At 38.1% G+C, this 21,535-nt stretch overlaps 1 pseudogene; it reads right to left on the reverse strand.

Moving 5' to 3' along the window:
• Positions 1-8,425: 8,425 nt before the first annotated feature.
• On the reverse strand, positions 8,426-12,571 carry LOC120289030 (annotated as a pseudogene).
• Between the last annotated feature and the right edge of the window lie 8,964 nt (positions 12,572-21,535).

Below are 21,535 nucleotides of genomic sequence, written 5' to 3' on the forward strand. Positions count from 1 at the left end.
GTTATCCAAAAGGTAGTCAATCTCGCTCAATGCGCGTGAACCTCCCCGCAATCTGTGCCGGTAATGTGTAAGTCAGCAATAGTCCACAAATAAATGATGTATAGCAGAGAACAATTCAAGCTACCATGATGAGGAAGATCGCAAGCTCAGCCCAAATATTTCAACTGAAGAGATTACCAATTAAAGCACCAAAAGAAGCAAAAACAACAATGAAATCAGCAAGGTCACATCTTCTGAAAAAAGTAGAGCATAAATCTGCCTTCAGCCTTAGCATCGTTCAGTTGAATAACCAAAGTGAAGCCTTCACAGCAATCTCTGACAACAATCATGAGTGATTACAAAAAATCTACCCAATGACCATACGCAGGGATGGATCGAAACTGCACAGTTAGACCGAACAAAAGCAAACGCACATCCAGGATGCACAATCGACAACGATGGCAAAGTTAATTCATGGACATTGCCCAGTAACCAGTGTAAGTACTACCCACCAACTGAAATTACTTCACTAAGATGAATACACTCCACAGAAACCCCGCTATCGACTAATACACAAGCCCTAAGCCCCCATACAAGAATCTCGGATAGTTGAGGGAACAGATGCCAAAGTTCCCCAAATTAAAACTCCAGTAATCAAAACAGCTCTTTTGTCATGAATAAGCGTTTAACTTGACCAACACATGGGAAAACGCTAAACCCTAGGCTCGAAGTTCTGCCTCCACCTCCGAACAAGAAATTGATCTCACGCTTAGGGTTAACTGTCAGGATATATATATAAGTAGCATGAAATGAGCAAGCAAGCAAGCGACTTTATAGAGAAGCACCCCGTGGATCGAGGGTAGCGATCGAGCTTCCGATCTGTTTCAGCTTCTCTCGCTTGACAATGGCAGAGAGAGAGAGAGAGAGAGAGAGAGAGAGAGATCAGCTCCTGTAGGCCCTTCCCTCTAATTGTAGGATCGTGCTGAATAGAGGTCAAAGTCAAATCAAAACCAAATGAGGAACCCTAGATTGAAGGGAAGAAACAGGAAACGAAAAGCTTACCTTCTCGGCCAGTTCCATGGGTTTCCGCCGGCGAGTAAATCCACCAAACTCAACGTCGACGGCGGATCTTGGTAGCAGGAAGTGTCGAAGGATCGGGGGCCGGAGTTCGTAGAGACCGCCGGAACGGGGTCGTCCATTGCCGGTTTTTGCAAGAACAGTGTGCGCGTCTTCTGCGGGCCAAACCGGGAAGCCCTAACTCATCAATTGTGCAGTTTATTTCAGTAGAAGGCCAAAGCCCATGAGCCAAAGCCCATGGACCTGCAAATGTGATTGAAGACTGCCGGACGAGAGAAGTGAGCGCGTTTTTTATTGCTCCCCTCATGAGGCCAACCAGCTAAGCTGGGATTGGGCTAGCCAAAGCCCATCGCAGGAACTCCCTCCTCCTAATTGGTTGTCATCCCGCTTCCCTCTTTGAAATATGTTGTGTTTCCGAGACTTGTCCATTATGTTCCGATGTTTTGAAGCAATGAATGAAATATTCTTTTTCGAACAACAAAAAATGTAATAGTTTTTTCATAAAATTCAAATATTATATTCTCAAATGTTACCAAAATTGTCTTGTGCTATCCACTGTAATGCATGGAGTTAATATTCTCAAATATTCGGGGTGAAGTTGTTATGCTAGTGTCCATTAAAATATGGAGAACTACTGGCACTGGATTAGAAAAAGATGGACAACGTTTTGTGAGAGGGGCATGTAGCTTAACGCAATCTAGGAAGGAACGAACGGGTTCGGCCATTTACTACCGCTAGAGTAGAATCAATCTGTACTACTAAGGGTTACCTATAACTAGAGGAGAGCAAGAGCACTAGCCCTACCCTAGCCTCAGAAAGGCGATAGATTCAATGACAGTTCAATATTCTAAACTAAACTTCGTTCAAAAAATAAATTAGATAAGGACTTGATTGCTAGCTCATTGTCTTTTTTGTGTGTCAAAAATGATCTTATAATTGTGAATTTACAAATCAGATTTTAGTAATATTTTACATTCAAGAGAATTGTAATTGTAATTAGCATTATATAATGGAGAGGACAAAACAAGGCAAAGCAGCAATCGTCTTGAATTTACCTCACGTCATCCTCAGATCCGCCACTCTTATATAAGCACTAACTTGGGATAGGAACCACATTTAACAGCACCCATTTACCCTACCTAACATTACAATGAACAAAAAAGCATTTTCCGTTTCAAACACCAACGATACATTATTTTGCAACACCATTTTTAGATCTATGATTATCAACGATTCTCTGAATTTGCTCTGAAAATGTAAAGGACAAAATTGAGTTCCAAATATTCATATGAGCATGCATATGATCTACATTAATTGAGAAGATTGGAATATATGTTGGAGTTAAAGTTTGGTTTTTCAATCACTACTCCAAATTTAAATTATGAACTTCACTCTAATCGTTATGATTTTCTTACACTTTGCTCGACACGCATGACCAGCCTAACATGATTCATGAATATAGAAATCTTGTTTGCTAAGAATACAAGTAAAGTCACAAAAATTCGAAAAGAGGGTGACAAATGCTTACTCAAATTGAAGTAATTCAGAAGAATCATGTAGATTGCTTTTGATTCCAGTAGACAAGATATTTACTTAAACACTAAATCTCCGTCTCAAATGCGAATGAAATTGCTATCACGATAAACATTGCACAAAAGTGTGTATATCTCGCACTACGTCGCCGTAAGCTAATGTGATTTATGACCACCGTGATCACAACATGTCATTTGGATGATTGAACATGGCATGCACACCAGCCGAACATTTTTCTCCATCTATATACAATGTTTGCAAGGATGCATGTGGTATAATGTGGCTGAAATTATCAGAAAATATGTTGATTAATTTCTTGATATATTCGTACACATTTACTACTAAAAAGTCCATATTTATTAAACTGAGGTAAATGTGGCACGGATATATTAGCTTAGGGTAAATATGGCATGAATCTACCATTCTAGGATTTATTATAACACAAAAATTAGTTTAAGAGTAAATGTGGCATAGGTGTATTGCTTAGGGAGTTTTTTTTTTTTTTTTTTTTTAATACAAAACTAGTTTGGGATACATGTTAACATACATTATTTGTGACACCAATTTTTAGGATGCATAATACTATAAAGTGATTCTTTGAATTGCCTGAGAAGAAAGTAAGGCAACAGAATCAAGTTATGGCATTTGTACTACTTTAATTGAGAAGGAGTTTGATTTCTCAATCACGTTAAAATTGAAATCTAGTGATCTTCAATCTAACAAGTGTGATTCTCACACATTGTCCAACAAGCATCACTACCCTAATGTGATCCACATGGAATATAGAAATCCAATTTTAACTTGCTGTCACAATTAAAGTCACAAAAGACCAAGGGTGATAAATGCTCCAAAATTGAAGCAATTCCAAAGTATCGAGTTGATTGCTTTGATTCAATAGATAGGTGATATTCCTTCCTTGGAATACTGATCTTTGCATCAAATTCATGGATAAAGTTGTCACTATAAAAAAAAAAAAAATCAGTTTCCTAAACATTGCAAATCAAAGGCTTGAAACATGCAACTAAGAACCTACAGAAGTCAAGTCCAAGAATTCATAACATCAAATTAAGTTTTCTTTTCGTTCAAGAAAGGAAAGGGATCTGCGCCACAACTTAGAATTCATCAAAATGACGGATGGGAAATCTTTGGTCCCTCATGTCTCCATTGTTCTTTTTCTTTTTCTTTTTTGGGTTCAGAAGTCTCCGTTGCGTTCTCACCAGCAATAACAAAATACCATACATGATTGCCTCTATTTACATATACAACAGGGTGAGTGAAAATTGCCCCCGGTCTCATGCTCGTGATGTAATATTTGGTTTCAAACCATTAATACTCCACTCGATTAATTAGAGAATTCTCGAAGTACAAACTCGCAAGAGATTTATCCACAAAGTATTTCGAATTTGGTGCCACAAAAGAAAAATTCAACTCTTTTTTGACTGAGCTATTACGTCTATAATACCACGATATTTTGCTTTGAGCACTGACGTGTAAGTCTACATAGTTTTTTATTCGAAGAATTTGATTATTATGCTACTTGATGATCAAGTAAAGTTTTTCATATTTAGAATTTTCATTCAATGGAATTTGATTTCTAACCGACTTGGTGAAGGAAAATTGCCAATTAATTTATAAACTTCTTGTAATTCTAAACTTTTGGTTGACTAAATAAGGCCTAAATCTTTTTGCATTTGTATCAATTTAGCAAATCTAGCCAACTTTGGCCAACCGGTGTTGACATGGATGTCGGCCATCGAATGTGGCATCATTGATGCTGATTTGGGTAATTTTAATTATTTTTAATATTATTTTTCAATTTTTTCTATGAAAAATGTTGATAATTACAATAAAAAAGCTCGTTATTTATTGGAAAAGCGACTCATTGAAAATCGATCGGATAACAAAAAATAAAGATAGATTGCGAGCTTCTTGGAGTAATATGGAAACCAAATCGAAGCTGAGTATAGAGGTTTTTAGGGACGAGTTCCAAAGACGAGTTCTAGTTAGTGACCATCTGATGGGGGCTTGTCGCCCATTATATTTGTTCATGTGCCAGTCAAACTTCTCCAGGACTACTCGCATTCTCGCATCTCTGGTTGGATTATTGGTTTCCCGTGCATCGAAATTAATAATCTTGCTTTGTTCATGAACTAGCCTGGCGATTTTGAATACTGGCCTTTTTGATTTCTCATAGCCTTCAACTATTTCTTTAGTTTACATATTAAAGTTTTCCCTTAATAACAGTCAGCTAGTATAGCATTGCGCAGACATTCAATAGATTAGCAGAGTCTCAATCCATATTGATTCCTATCTCCAAGGTAGACCCCTTCTTCTAGCTATTGTACATAATTTTGAACCAAAACCGAAATGCAGCAAATCTATTAAAAAAAAAAAATCAAGCCGCAGCTAATCGCTTTTGATCATGAATGAAGTCCACGAAGCGGATGAATCAAGTACAAAACCATTGCCCGGACTATTATGACAACAATTGAAAAGATCAACAAAACCATTTTTCTCACTTCTTAGCTACTAAAGCTGCGTTATAGTCTCAGCTGCTTCCAGAGATATATCAGCATGCCTCCTCTCAGGTGAAGCAGGGCGGCTCTGACCCGTCTTTGCCTGAACGTTAACTTGATTGTTTGAATTTAGCTTTGGCGTCACCCTCTTTGCTCATGCTGAACATTTAACTGGTTTTGCATTCCCTGGTGTAGTGTTGTGAATCCTCATTGAAGGTTTTTTTTGGTTTAATTTCTGCTATATATATGGGGACCTGCTTCGTCAATTGAGAGAGATTAGCTGTTCACACTAGGAGAAGAAGTTATGATGAATTTCAATTTTCAACTACAATTACCACAGAGATGATTTTTTAATGGGATACGCGTCTGCTACTTGGTCATTGGCATCAAAACATTAGAGTCCAGTAAACAGGTTCAAGAGACTAATTATCATGTAGCAAACGAAGAATGACGCAAATGCACAAAACTTCGTTTTCTTGGTGCAAGGCATTTTAATGCAGTCAACTGTTACAGCTCTCTTAGAGAACTCAGAAAACTCTCAGAGAAAAATATTAACATTACTCTTGTGTGCTCTAGCTGAAATATAAAACCTCTTTTAGCTGAATCAAACTAGCAAATTTGTTGTTGCTTCGTATGTTCAATCAACCAAAAGTCCAATCAAGACTCTTCTAATTGGGATTTGGAATTTATACTTGGATCTAAAATCTTTCACTGGATCAAACTCAAAACATTTTCTCAATAACAATTGTAACTTGTTTTGTAAGACGATGTGAGAGTTCTTTTTTGTCCATTACATATATTCACCCCACTGAAATGCAAAGTGACCTTTACTATGATACTAACTTAAGTTTGATGATTGACATCAATATTCCAAACACGCTATTTAAGAAATTTTAAAAAAAAAAAAAATAGCCAAAAGATCAAGGCAAGGTATAATCATCTCAAAACATTTGCTAGAATCGTGGGCACGTATGTAAATGTAATGTTTGATTGTGCTTTAAAGTGTCTAACACGCAAAGGAAAAGACAAAGTAAGCCCCACTTAAGCCCCACTTGATTAAATAACTGCTTTCCCTGACATTGTTAAAGGAAGTGCAAGACTAGCTAATTTTTGCTTGAAGCGAGAATCTTAACACGGTTCCTTTCCATTCACCAAAACAACTCTCTTTGTACCGCAAAGACTTGATATTTGTTAACATGGTTTCGTTTATTTAACTAATTAGTCAAATGATCTCGTTCAATGGTGACTAATGATCCCACATTACTCACATATGAACTATTACTTGGTAAAATATTAAATTCTAAGGGTGGGTGGAATTTAATCAAAATGTTAAATTCTTGATGGGCCACTTGTGGGGGAAAATTGTCCAAGAAATCTTAAATCTATTTTTGTTTATTTAATTTTAAACTGTTTAATTTTACTAATTGAGTCATAAGCCTTTTTTAAGTTTTGCCAATTGAATCAATTTGGCCAAGATGTCGGCCATCCTACGTGGCGCAAGGCAGCATTGACGTGGGCCAATTTAAATAATATTTTAATATTTTTCAAATTTTTTATTTTTTATTTTTTACTTTTCCTTTACTCTTTTTTTTTTTCTACTTTTTTTCCTTTCCATCTTTTCATTTTTTGTTTCCCATGGTGGCCGGCGAGGCCATTTGTGGCTCGAGCAAGGCCACGGTTGCCTTCGCCGCGGCCGACAAGACCTTGGCGGGGCTAGGCACCCGCAAGGCGCCGGGTGTTTGGAATCACCGAGTCGCGACACTAGCGAGGATAGCTTGCGAAGGTGACATTTGGGATCGACGTTCGATGCGAGATCGAGGCAGATGATAATGGCGGCCCTGATGATGGGGTCGTTCTACGCGAGTACGCTCTCCGGCAACAAAGCCCCCATCTACGTCCCTTCGCTACTTTCCGACTCCAACTCCAATTCTTCTCTTCTTCTTCCTCCTCTACTCGTTCTTCTGGGGACTCGCTCTTCTTCTCGTTGCAACCTCATGTTTAATGTCGATAACTCGGCTGGCAAAATAAAAAATAAAAAAGATCGAAGTTTGTGAAGGTGGTGTGACATTATCGCGGAGTCAGCGACACGAGCATGAATCCAATGAGGGGTTTTATGATTATGAATCTAATGAGGGGTTTTTTTGGGTATGCATACCAAGTTTAGGATATCCTTCTGGACCAAGTCACTGGCTTTGTAGGTATATGCCTTACCACGAGGAGAATTTTGATCACATTGTCATCATGCGTTATGTCGTAACATGATAAGAGAACATTATCGTTTCATACTCATATACTTAAAATACTAGTCAAATATTTCAACCAAAAAAAAGAGAGCTAAAATAACAAAGTATTTTTACTATAATTTTGTCATAGTTGATTTATTGTCGCAAAGTAAGTAGAACCACAAACACTTCCGGACAACTAGCTTTGGAATTTGCATTCCTTGCCCCCCTTTCTTTTTTCGTTTTATTTTATTACTTTATATTTTTTGTATGGTCGTGGTGGAATCTTACGAACCTCGCTCCTGACTCCACGCTCCGACAAGGAGATGTGTTCCAAATCAAGCTATGGGCTCCCTCAATTTTCTGGCAATAAGATAACAATTTTGCTTCTTCTTTTTTTAATTATCTCTTCGTAATTTCCAAACTATTTTGGCGTAACTTGCACATTATTCAATTTGAAGGTCAGTAAAAAATGGACAATTTTGCTGCTGTATGGACTGATGTAATTGCCGTTAGTGGGACACGCGTGTTAGCACGGGATGTCAATACTCAATAGGTAACCACGCAGAAGACAGTTCCCGCAAACTTAGAGGAAATCACTTTTAAGAGACTACCAGTAGAGTCACAAATTGATTTAAAAGTAGATGAGGAAAACTTCAAACAAACGTTAACGCCCCATTTATTTTGTGAAAAATAAATAATTTAAAAATATTTTTTTTGAAAATAATCGATTATATTGATTGAAATAATTAATCAATGAGAAATGTTTTCTTTATTGATGACAAAGTATGTTTCAATAATGCCTATTGTCTCAGGATTTCGATTACTCCATTTTCTTTTCTTCTCCCCTTCTCTCTTGTTCCTATCCACACGATTGTCTTGACCTGTATTCATATCCGAATTAACTCCAATGATATGTTGTGATATTACTATTTCTCGTGCATCATGTAATTACTCAAGAACCCAGGTTTGTGTTCTTGAGGACCATACCAGGAACATGAACAGGTTCATTGCATGCTGTTTCTCCAGCTGAGAATCCATATTTTCGAATTCGGATATAAATGGCGGAAAGATCCAGAAAGCCGTCTGAAAGCCAAAGTCATCCAGTTTCTTTTTAATTCTTCATATGGCTATCTTCTCACTCTTGGAGCAATAATGAGAGATGGAAATGTCCCTCCCATGTCTTACAATTAGTAAGATGGAGTCGTAGTGGCTTGGGAACCGAACTTCAGTCAAACGAGGGTGTTGGAAAACATGGGCTGGCAGGACTCTCACTACAAGCAACAGTTGCTTTGTGTATACCACTCTCTCACTTATTCATCAGGAATCGGACGAAGCAGAAAGTGTTCAGGACCCAGATGCGGCCGATGTATTTGTCATTGGTCCTTTGCGGATCTAATCCGATTGAGGAGCTTTCTAATACAAGTTCTTTGCCTCCTTTGAACTTGGATGAATCTGACTTTAAGAACTCTTGACTGTACACCTCAAATTATGGTCGAGATCAATGATCCAAAAACAAGCCTGCGGTATGTACATCAATCAAAGATACACGGGGAAAAAGATCGCCGTCCATGCAGTCCTTTGGTACTTGTTTGCTGAGGACAGCTCCGGCGTCTCCCTCCTTCAGGAACCTCTGAGATTCTCAAAGAGTTCAGGAAGATGAACGTTGGTGAGCTTCGTCTTCTTGCTGATCTCGCGCTTCTTCTTCTTGAGCTTGGGCTTCGGTGAAATCCCATGGATTTGGGCCGCAAGCCTTCTCTGCGTCATGTTTTTTGACGGTTTCATCCTATTCTTCTGGAGATCTTTCTCGATGTCAATCATGTCCCGAGGTAATTCGATTCTCCGAAAGAGTTGCTTCAGATCGTCATCTACTTTTATGGGCACCTTGGGATCATTCGGGTAGGCAATATCCTCCTGAGAGTCGAACTTCGATAGGAGCCATACTTGACCAGCAGCTTTCAAGGCCTGTAAACTTTTGTATATATGCATTAGAAATCAAGAAGCATAACAAAGAACTCCATTTGTCATTCCCAGACCAACACAAAAACGAAAATCATATACTTTTTAAGCTTCACTGTATACCAAATGCTTCATTAGTGGACTTCCCATCTATGATTTATGTAGAAACTAAAATTAAAAGACGATAGAGACCTAACACATTAATTCAGATTCTGATAAGAACCTCCTCATAATACCAATATCGCTGACAAATGAAAAAATTCACTATTCCAATAGCAATAGGAAATGTAGGTAAAGCATGAAATATTCTTATCACCATTTTGCTGGTTGAGTTCTGATGTAGTAAGTGTGTGCGTTAGGTCCAATAGTCAACTAGAACAACAATCCAATCAATTTCATAAGGTAAAATGACATGGCAGGAACTCTGACATTCATTCAGCAGTCATTTCAATTTATTACCCTGTAAATATAGAACATTACAGGAAATGCAAAAATCAATCATAAACCACAGCAACAATCAAATGTCAAGCTATAAAGACTACACAGTACTTTCAAGGACATTTTTAAACCACTTTCAGATTGCGTGCTAGCCTAGCAAATTAACTTCAGCTGCCTTTTATCGTAGTTGTTTATTTAAAAGAAAAAGGAAAACCAGACTTGAGTCACAATGAACCAAGGAGTACGTGATCAGCAAGTAGATATACCTGTAAGTCCTCATCACAGTTGGGTATGCAACCTTAAGGTCAATGACCTTAATGCCATCCGTGTAGCTTCTTATCAACTTTTGTAACTGATTCTTTTCCTTCACATCATGCCTTGACTGAAGCAATTAAAAAACCAAAACCAAAATATCACCTCAAGAAAGCAAAGTATATAATTCAACAGAGGAGCTTCCAAGGAAAGTGTACCTTGTAAAAAAACTGCTAACCGTCGTAGTGTAATTTGAGGCTATTTGCCAAACTGTCAAAGACAGCTTTATTGGAAAGCATATCAACATAACATGCGTTGTTTATCTGCTCTGGTGTAAGCGCCAGCCTTGTCTGGAAACAGTCATTCAATTAATGAAGACCATTCAGATAATACGTACTAGGTCTCTGATCTAAGCATCGATTGGTAATGTTTAACCCAACTCGAAGAGTAATAATGGAGGGATATGGGATGCAACAAGGAAAGACATGAAGGGGCAAGCACCCAAAAAAAAAGAAAGAAAGAAAAAAAGAAACAGCACACAGCAAATAGAGAATTAGATGAGAGAGAGATTGATGCCATTGATGGGCGCCAGGGACTTCTGGTGCAATAAATGCAATCTAATTCAGAAGGCCAAGACTCAAAACATGTGGAATTATGAGCAACAGGTGGCATAGCTGCTTGTCAATTATTCCATTACTAAACCAAGACAACTTTGGAAGACCGCCTCCATTCAATGAGCTAGCACTCAAGAAAGGTGCTCAGTTTGCCCATGGCTGTTGTTTGACTCTGGAATTACTAACACTTTGCCCAAGTCCTCCATCATACTGATACTGCTCCCGAAAAATCATGACCCTTATTGTAACGCCACATTCATCAATCAATTAGTAAATACCATCACGCAACATTTGAGGGAGATTCAACTAATTCTCCATTTCAATGATTAATGGACCTCTAACTCCGACTAGTGACAAATCCACATCATGCATCCTACCCTACGTTGAGTAAATCAATGGCAGAGACAAGCCAACAGTTCCAGAACTTATTCGGTTTGCTATAAATATGAATAATCATTAGTACCTATTATAAGAGTGATAAAAAACAACCATGTCATTAGAACACAACCAAACTTGAGTTCACACACAATTGCGAGCGCCAGCACACAGAGAGAAGTTTAGATTACCTCATACAACAAGTCGATGACGCGCTTCATCTGAGCTCCTACAGGTGCTTTGCGTATACCAGTAACATATTTAAGTCTTTCTGTATCATCTGAGAACTTGACAGCAGGCAATGTAGCTCGTGCACCAACAGGAGGTGCAGGCATGGGCTTTGCTGGAGTGCTCGTGCTTCCTGCTCTGGCTACAATACTGGTAAGAGTGGATTGACACTTCTCCTGCTGTTTCTTAAATTTATTCAACTGTTCTTGTAATGCCATGGTTATCTAATAGGTAGTCAATCCTGTTCAATGCGTGTGAACCTCTCCTGCAATCTGTGCCGAAATGCGTAAGTCAGCAATAGTCAGCAATAAATGATGTATAGCAGAGGACAATTCAAGCTACCATGACACGTAGATCGTGCAAGTTCAGCCCAAATGTTTTCAACTGAAGAGATTACCAATTAAAGCACTAAAAGAAGCAAAACAACAATGAATAACCAAGCGAAGCCCTCACAGCAACTTAGACAACAACCATGAGTGATTACAAAAATCACACGATGACCATATCGCAGGGATGGATCGAAACAGCACAGTTAGACCAACAAAAGCAAATGCGCCTCCAGGATGCACAATCGACAACAATGGCAAAGTTAATTTATGGACATCACCCAGTACCCCGTAAATACTACCCACCAACTGAAATTACTTCACCAAGATAAATACACTCCACAGAAACCCACTATCGACTAATACACAAGCCCTAAAAACCCGCCAAGAATCTCGGATAGTTCAGTAAGCAGATCCCAAAGTTTCCCAGAAAAAGAAAAGTCCAGTTATCAAAACAGCTCCTTTATGATAAATAAGCGTTTAACTTGACCAACAAATGGGAAAACCCTAAACCCGAGAGTCGAAGTTCTGCCACACTCCGAACAAGAATTGATCTCACGCTTGTCAACCGTCAGGACATATGTATAAGTAGCATGAAATAGAGGGGAAACAACGACAGACTCGCGATCTTTCCTACAGAACATGGAAATTGGAATTGAGGATGGGAAGTGCCAAATTTAGCGAATGAGCAAGCACGTAAACGACTTTATAGAGAAGCACCTTACGTGCTCGAGGGCAGCGATCGAGCTCGTTTCAGCTTCGCTTTCGCTTGACAATGGCAAAGAGAGAGCGAGAGAGATCAGCTCCTTTCGGCCCTTCCCTCTCTAATTGCAGGATCGTGCTGAGTAGGTCAAAATCAAATCAAATCAAATGGGGAACCCTAGATCGAAGGGGAAACGAAAGCTTACCTTCTCGGCCAGTCCGATGGGTTCCGCCGGCGAGTAAATCCACCAAGCTGAACGTCGACGGCGGATCTTGGGTAGAAGGAAGTGTTGAAGGATCGGGGCCGGAGATCATAGAGACCGCCGGAGCGCGGTTGTCGATCGCCGGTTTTCGCAAGAACAGTGCGCGCGTCTCCTGCGGGCCAAACCGAAGCCCAAGCTCATCAATTGTGCAGTTCATTTCAGAAGCAAGCCAAAGCCCATGAGCCAAAGCCCATGCAAAATATGATTGAAGACTGCCGGATGTACTTACAGCCCAGACGAGAGAAGTGAGCGTGAATTACTGCCCACGTGAGGCCGCCCAGCTAAGCTGATTGGGCTTGCCCCAAAGCCCATCGTTGAAAAATCCCTCCCTTCTACTTGGTTGTGTTATCCTCCTTCGCCTCTTTGGAATATGTTGTGTTTTGAGCTTGTCTCTCATGTTCCGACGTTTTGTGACAACGAATGGAATAGTCTTTTCAACCCCCCGGAAAAAGGAATGGATTAGTTTTTTCATAAAATTCAAATAAAATATTCTCAAATGTTATTGAAACTATCTTATGCTATACCACGGGATGCATGGGGGTTATTATTCTTGAATATTTGGGCCGAAGGTTATGCTTGGTGTCCATTAAACTATGAAGAATTATTGGTACTGGGCTAGAAAGATAGACAGCATCTTATGAGAAGGGTATGTAGCTTGAGACAATCTAAGGATGGCTCCTTACTTGCATACGAAGAAAGAAGCAGATGGATTCGGCCATTTGCTACCACTATAATAGAATCAGACGGTACTACTGAAGGTTTCCCATGATAAATAGGATAGCAAGAGCACTTGCCTAGCCTAGCCTTCTAGAAAGGAGATAGATTCGAGTGACGGATCGTATTAGATAAGGACTTTTAATTGCCAACCCATTGTCTTTTTTGTATGTCAAAAATGATCTTAGAATTGTGAATATATATATCAGATTTGACTAATACTTACATTCCAGTAGAATTTTAATTGTGTGTGTTTGTGTGTATATAGAGGATGCGCCCCAACGTGCCAACAAATGGGTGGTAGAAGGGTCGATTTGGAATGACTTCCTCATGAACTAGAAAGCTACTCTTTCAAAGGGATACTCTCCCACTTGATTGATCTAGTTTCCGATGAGGAAAATCCACCTTTTGTCACCTCCTTCAATCGTGCAACCTAGTTTTCCAATCATAGGTGACACTCTAATGCCTTGAGGAATCTATGCATCAAGACTAACAGATGAGACTAGTGAAATAAGTTACTTGGCCTAGTGCTACTCCCCAACTTCATGAGGAAGAAGACTTGCTAGAGTAGCTTGTGTCATGCTAGCTGTTTCCTATATCTAAGATGCTACTACCAATGTAACTTCACTCACAACTGTGCATTAATTTGCTCTCTTTTGAGTTGGCTTTTCTCTAAAAACTCGAAAGGTTCTGCAGAAAAGAGTTTGGGATTAGAGAGAGAGAGAGAGAGAGAGAGAGAGAGACGCAAAGAGTCCGGGATTAAATTGTTGGTCTTTGAAAGTTCCCTGATTGGTGTAGAGAGAGAGAGAGAGAGAGAGAGAGAGAGAGAGAGAGAGAGCCGCAAAGAGTTTGGGATTAAATTGTTTGGTCTTTGGAAGTTCCCTGATTGGTGTAGAGAGAGAGAGAGAGAGAGAGAGAGAGAGAGAGAGAGACAAAGCAAGGCAAGGCAAGGCAAGGCAGCATGAGCTTTGAATTTACCTCACCATTAGAACTGCCACTATTATATAAGCATTAACTTAGGATGGGAACTAAATTTAGAAACACCCATTTACCCCACATAACATTACAAGAAACAAAAAAGCAATACCCTTTTCTAAACACCAGCAACGCATTACTCATAACATCACTTTTGGATGCATAATCATCAAGCAATTCTCGATTTGCTCGATGCGAAGTAAAGTGACAAAATCAGGTTCCAACATTAGTACTAGCATGTGCATGATCTACTTTCACTTTGATTTAGAAGATTGGAATATAGGCCAATAGTTAAAGTTTGGTTTTTCAATCATTTCTCCAAATTTAAATTCAGTGAATTTCACACTTTGCTCGACATGCATCACCAACCTAACATGGTTCATATGAATAAAGTAATCACCTATTTAGCTTGCTATAAAAAGTAAAGTTAGCAAAAGGCCAAAACAGGGTGATAAATGCTTACTCCAAATTGAAATAATTCCGAAGCATCAGGTCAATTGCGTTGATTCCAACAGACAAGCATATTATTACCTTGAGCATTAATCTCCATCTCAAATTTGTGAAGGGAGTCATCATCACAATAAAACATTGCATGAGAGCATGTAGATCTCACACCACGTCACCATCAATTGATGTGATTTATGATCACCGTGATCACTATATGTTATCCATGTCTGAATAATTGGCATCCGGTGTGCGACACTGGCCAAGCATTTTTTACAATCAATACACGATGTTTACAAGAGTGCATCTGGTGCATGACACGGCTGAACATTTTGACCTTCCACTTATTGGGCCCACCTCTCAGTTAACTTAATTAAGCCCTACAAGTTGCAAATTAAGGCTTGAAACATGCAACTAAGAACTTACAAAAGCGTCTAAGTCCAAGAATTCATAACCTCAAACTAAGTTTTCTTTTCATGTTAAGGAAAAAAAAATCAGTGCCACAACTTTTGTATAAAGTTGATTTTGGTGCCAAAACCTTTCAAAATCAGTAAACTGTGAAATTGATCACTCTAGTGACTCCAATGACTTAAATTCATCGAAAAAGCTAACCTAACTCATTGAATTTACTTAAATGGATACTTTAAAAAAAAATTGTTGAAGTGATGGTTCATAAAATTTTGATAGTATATTGATCCTTTATTAGATTGTAGCCACGAAATTCAAAACTTGACAAAGCGATGGCGGTAGTAACAAGCAAAAATCACAGATTAAGTATTCTAACTTTGCCACTATTTTCCTTTGTCCAGTTAGACTCAAAAAGTAAAATCGAGGATCAAACATTCTCTCAAAATACTTTCATTAAAAGTAACAAAGATCTATTTATCTTCCTTGTGAAAAAAGGGGGAGTTGGTAAGTTTTTCATTAAGAACATGATGGCAAGAATAGTAGATCATCCATTTGTGTTGTCGCCATATAACGTCTCAAGGAATATGGACAACATGAAAGTGAGACGAAATACCAATTTTGTTTACTTTATATTAGTGGAGACTTGAGATATGGGACAAAACTTTAAAATCAATAGAGAGACACGTCAAGCTCGGAGGAATTAAAAACCTCATGGTTAAAGCTATAAAAATCAAAGAAAAATATGTAACTTTTTAAACCACTGGAATTTTGCTATTCTATACTATTATGGAAAGCAAAAGGATCTCTTAAAGAGATCACAATCCTTTTTTTCTCAAAAATATACTCAATTAGCTATTTGGCAAATATTCTATGGATGGACAAATGCATCGATTAACGATTCTACTCTCTCTCTCTCTCTCTCTCTCTCTCTCTCTCTCTCTCTCTCTCAACATTAAACATTTTCTATCTTATAAACAGCCTTGCTATAAAAAGAAAAAGAAAAAAGTAATCTCAAAATTCCTACATATTATTTTCATAACTTCTTTTCATTAATTAATAATTCACATGTTGTATGATACAGCGATTTCACAAAGCCTTTTGGATGTTAATTTTTTATATAGGCAATGCATGTGTATTTTTGTTATTATACAATAGAATAACACAATAAAAGAAGCCCACTAACACACTAGAAAGAAAAGCCAAATTAAGTTCTATCCGAAGCTCTTGATTAATTAAACACCTCGATTGATATTATCAGGAAAATATCTGTTTAATTTCTTTGGAAGAATTAAATATGTACTTTCTATAGTTGTTCTTTCTCCTGCCCTTTTCTTTTTTTTTTTCTTTTTTTCTGGTTCTCTAATTTTATATGTTTTTAAAAGTATACAAAATTAATTAATCAAAATGCTAAAAGTAATTTCCTGCAATAACAACCCAGAATCAATATCTTCATATGCCATAGAAAGTGAAGGTAATTTCCCCTCTTTTTATCTTTAGTTAAGCAGCCCTTAAATAAATTACCCATGGATGATGTGATTGTTGCTCTCAGAATATCAATTCTCTTCATGTGAACATTCCAATAAGTAGACACAATTTACAATTTATCTTCTCTTTTGAAATTAGATATATAGATTCTTGGAAACTTGTATTTATTATAAGATTAATATCACGAAAAACTTCAAATTGGTATATTCGTGCTATATTTACACTAAACTAATTTTTGTATCACATTATTTATCTCAAATTAACTTTTTTGTTACAAAAATTCCAAATTAATATATTTGTGCCACATTCACATCTAAAAAATCCCATTTTATTACAATTTTAGGTAAATGCGGCACGGGTATGTTAGTTTAGAATAAATATAGTGCGAATCTATCATTTTAGGATTTTTTGTAACATAAAAATTAGTTTGAGGGTAATTATAGCATGGATGTATTGCTTTGGGAGTTTTTTTTTTTTTAAACGCAAAGCTAGTTTGGGGTAAATGCGACATATTACTCATAACGCCACTTTTGAATGTATAATCATTAAGTGATTATTTGAATTTGCTTGATGGAGGAGTAAAGCGACAAAATCAAGTTTTGGCATTTGTACTAACCTAAGTATGATCTACTTTAATTGAGAAGGCTAGAATATAGCCTGAGAGTAAAAGTTTGATTTATCTTCACTCTAACTATTGTGGCTCTTACACATTGTCCAACCAGCATACTAGCCTAATGTGATCCATGGGGAATATAGAAATCGCGAATTTTAACCGGATATCAAAAGTAAAATCACAAAAAGGGCCAAAAGAGGGTGATAAATGCTCACTCCAAATTGAAGCAATTCCAAAGCATCGAGCCGATTGCTTTAATTTCAATAGACAAGCATATTCTTTCCTTGAATACTAATCTTCATGCAAATCCATCATTAAAGTCATCACCATGATAAAACATTGCACTAGAGCGCATGTATCTCACACCACATTACCGTCAGCTAATGCGGTTTGTGAACATTGTGATTACAACTTGTCATTCATATTGGAACAATTGCCACGCGGTGTGCGACACCGGCTAAACATTTTTCTCCATCTATACATGATGGTTCACAAGGATGCATGTAGTGCATGATGGTCGTTGAACATTTTGATCTTCCACACGCTACCCAGTGAAAGACATGCAGGTGGCGGCCCACCTCTAGCGTAACTTAATTAAGCCCTAAACATTGCAAATCAAGGCTTGAGACATGCAATTAAGAACTTACAAAAGTCAAGTCCAAAAATTTGTAAGCTCAAACTAAGTTTTGTTTTCCTTCAAGAAAAGAAAAGGATCAGCACCACAACTTAGAGTTTATCAATTTGGGATAAATGCGACACATTACTTGCGATACCACTTTTAGATACATAATGAACAAGCAATTCTTTGAATTTGCTCGAGGGGGAAGTAAAGTGATAGAATCAAGTTCTGGCATTTATACTAACCTAAGTATGATCAACTTTAATTGAGAAGGCTGGAATATAGGCCGATAGTTATAGTTTGATTTCTCAATTACTACTCTGAATTGAAATGTAGTGACCTTCACTCTAACCACTGTGATTCTCACACATTGTCCAACAACCATCACTAGCATAACGTGATCCATGGGGAACACAGAAATCACCACTTTTAACTAGATATCACAACTAAAGTCACAAAAAGGCCAAAAAGGGTGATAAATGCTCACCCCAAATTGAAGTAATTCCAAAGCATCAAGTCAATTGCTTTGATTCTAGTAGACAAGCATATTCTTTCATTGAATACTAATCTTCATGTCAAATCCGTGAATGAAGTTGTCACTGCGATAAAACATTGCACCAAAGCACATGTATTTAACACCATGTTGTCATCGACTGATGTGGTTTGTGACCTTTGTGATCACAACTTGTCATCCATATCCGAACAATTGCGACGCAGTGTATTGACACCGGCCAAACGTTTTTCTCCATTTATACATGATGGTTCGCAAAGAAGCATGTGATGCATGATGGTCGCTGAACATTTTGATCTTCCACACACTGCCCCGCGAAGGAGATGCAGCTTGCGGCCCACTCCTAGCTGAACTTAATTAAGCCCTAAATGTTGCAAATCAAGGCTTGACACATGCAATTAAGAACCTACAAAAGTCAAGTCTGAGAATTCGTAACCTCAAATTAAGTTTTCTTTTTCTTCAAGAAAAGAAAAAGATCCGCGCCACAAGTTAGAATTTATCATATGATGGACGGGAAATCTTTTGGTCCCACCTCATGTCTCCATTGTTCTTTTACTTTTGGGGGTTCAGAAGTCTCCGACGTTCACCAGCAAAAAACAAAAAACCACAATTACCTATGTTTACATTTATAATAAAAAAAAGAAGAAGAGGGTGAGTGAAAATTGGCTGCCTGGTCTCCTGCTTGTGACATAATATTCAGTTTCAACCGTTAATACTCCGCCCCATTAATTAAAGAAATCCTGAAATACAAACTAGCAAGAGATTTATTCACAAAATATTTCGAATTTGTGATCCCATAAAAGAAAATTCAACTCCTTTGTGACCGATCTATTACGTCTATAATACCGATATTAAGTTAAAAGTTGGATTCGGTCTAAAACTACAATTCAAGACAAAGAACACCTTTGGATAAAATAACTATATGCTCTAAATTTATCAAGCAAACAAAAGTCCCCTGTTGAATTTCACAGTCAAAAACATATGACTTGAGACTTGAGAATTATGAGCAAATTCATGATGATTTTAAATTATATTGCATACAATCTTTTTTTAAATTTAAATTTAAGTTATTCTATGATCTTTTATGGTCAAGATCTACTGTAGTGTTAGATATAAGGCTTTCTCATGTCTATAGGGAAACTAATTCTTAGCGAATTAGTTAGCAAATTTTGCTTTTGAGCACTGATGTGTAAATTTGATTATTTAGATTTTCATTCAATGGAATTTGATTTCTAACCTACTTGGTGAGGGAAAATTCCCAAAAAGGTCCTTATCTTCTTGCAATTATGTTAACTCCGTTCTAACTTTTTTAGCCAAATGAGTCATAAGCCTTTTGCATTTGTTCCAATTTACCGATCTAGCCAATTTTGGCCAACCAATACTAACATGAATGCTAGTTATCTTACATGACATCATCGGTGCTAACGTGAATAATTTTTAGTATATTTTAAATTTTCCTTTTTTCTTATAAAAATGTCAATAATTACAATAAAAAAGCTCATTATTCATTAGAAAAGTGTCTAATTGAGAATCAATTGGATAACGAAAACTAAAGATAGATTGCAAGCTTCCTGGAGCAATTTGGAGACCAAATCAAAGCTGAATATAAAGAAGAGGGGCTTTGGAAAGATGAGTTATAGGGTGCGCATGAAAGAATTTCTAAAATAGAAATCAATTTATGAACAAAAACTTATAAAGAAATGCGTTTGATGACTCAAAATTTCTGTTTTTTGAACAGAAATCCGTTTGATAATAGAATAAAATTTTTATTTTTGGGGGCAGCGGGCATCCGGTGGTGGGTGGCCGACGACAACCGGTGTCCAACCGGAGTTCAGTGGCGAGCAGCGAGTGGCAAGCATCTAGCATTCGGCGGAGGGCAGCTAGCGGCCGGTGTCCAGCGGTCAATGGTGGGCGTCTAGCGTCCCACGGGCGGCAGGTGGGTGATAGACGGTGACAAGAGTGAACAATGAGAATAGTTATCATTTCTCACTTTTGTTCTAAAAATAGAAAAGTTAAAAATTTTAACTTCTAATTTTTGTTCTAAATCTATTTTTGGATTAAAAATTTATTTCAGAAATAGAAAAATGAAATTGTATAACTAAATGAATTTTTTTTCCAAACTTGTTCCAATGACAGAAAAATAAAGAAATAGATAATTTTTTTTTTTTTGTATCAACCAGGTTTGTCGCCCATTATGATATGATGTACCAGTCAAACTTCTCCAGGACTAGGGTGTGCAAAATACCCGGGAACCGCCCGGACCGCCCGGAACCGGACCGGAACCGCCCGGAACCGGCGGTTCTTGAGGGAACCGGTCCAGTTCCCGGTTCCAATTTTTCGGAACCGGTGGGTACCGGTCCGGTTCCCGGTTCCATGGACGGATCCGCCCACCCGGACCGGACCGGAACCTTTTAATATTAAAAAAAATTACTAAAAAAATCCTAGATTATATCTCATCTCCTAACTTCCTTTGTCTTCGATTCTCTCTCTCTCTTTGTCTCTTCCTCGGTTCCTCCTAATCCTATCGCCATTTCGATTCCTCCCCAAGCGTTGACGCCCCCTCGCGTCGGCCGCCACCCGCCATAGCTGCGGAAAATTATTTCACAACCGTTCTATGTTGAAAACCCGACCATAGACCTCCTCCCCTCCTTCCCAACTCATAGACCCGACCGTTATATGTTGAAAACCAAAATTATTTTGCGTCAAAATCGGTTCCATGGATCCACCCGGGAACCGGACCGGACCGGCGGTCCGGTTCCCGGGTGGATCCATGCAACAAACGGGTGGATCCCGGTTCCAATTTTTCGGAACCGGTCCTTAGTGGGCGGTTCCCGGTTCTAGGTCGGGAACCGCCCGCCCAGACCATGCACACCTCTATCCAGGACTGCTCGCATCGCCGGCTGTGTTATTATTTTCCCGCGCATCGAAAGTAATTATCTTGCTTTTGTTCATGCACTAGCCAGCGATTTTGAATACTGGCTCTTTGATTCCCGTAACCTTCAACTATTTCTTTCGTTTACATATTAGCTGAGTCGGCTAGGATAGAACTGCACAGACATTCAATAGATTAGCTGAGTCTCAATCCATATTGATTCCTATCTCCAAGGTAAACTCCTTCTAGCTATCGCACATAATTTTGAACCAAAGCTGAAAATGCAGCAAAGCTAGATGAACAAATAAATTAAGCAGCAGCTAATCAAGCTTTTGATAATGAATGAAGCCTACGACGCGGATGAATCAAGTACAAAACCATTGCCTGGACCATTATGGCAACTGTGGAAA

This window comes from Eucalyptus grandis, chromosome 10, assembly GCF_016545825.1.
Source record: "Eucalyptus grandis isolate ANBG69807.140 chromosome 10, ASM1654582v1, whole genome shotgun sequence".
NCBI lineage: Eukaryota > Viridiplantae > Streptophyta > Magnoliopsida > Myrtales > Myrtaceae > Eucalyptus > Eucalyptus grandis.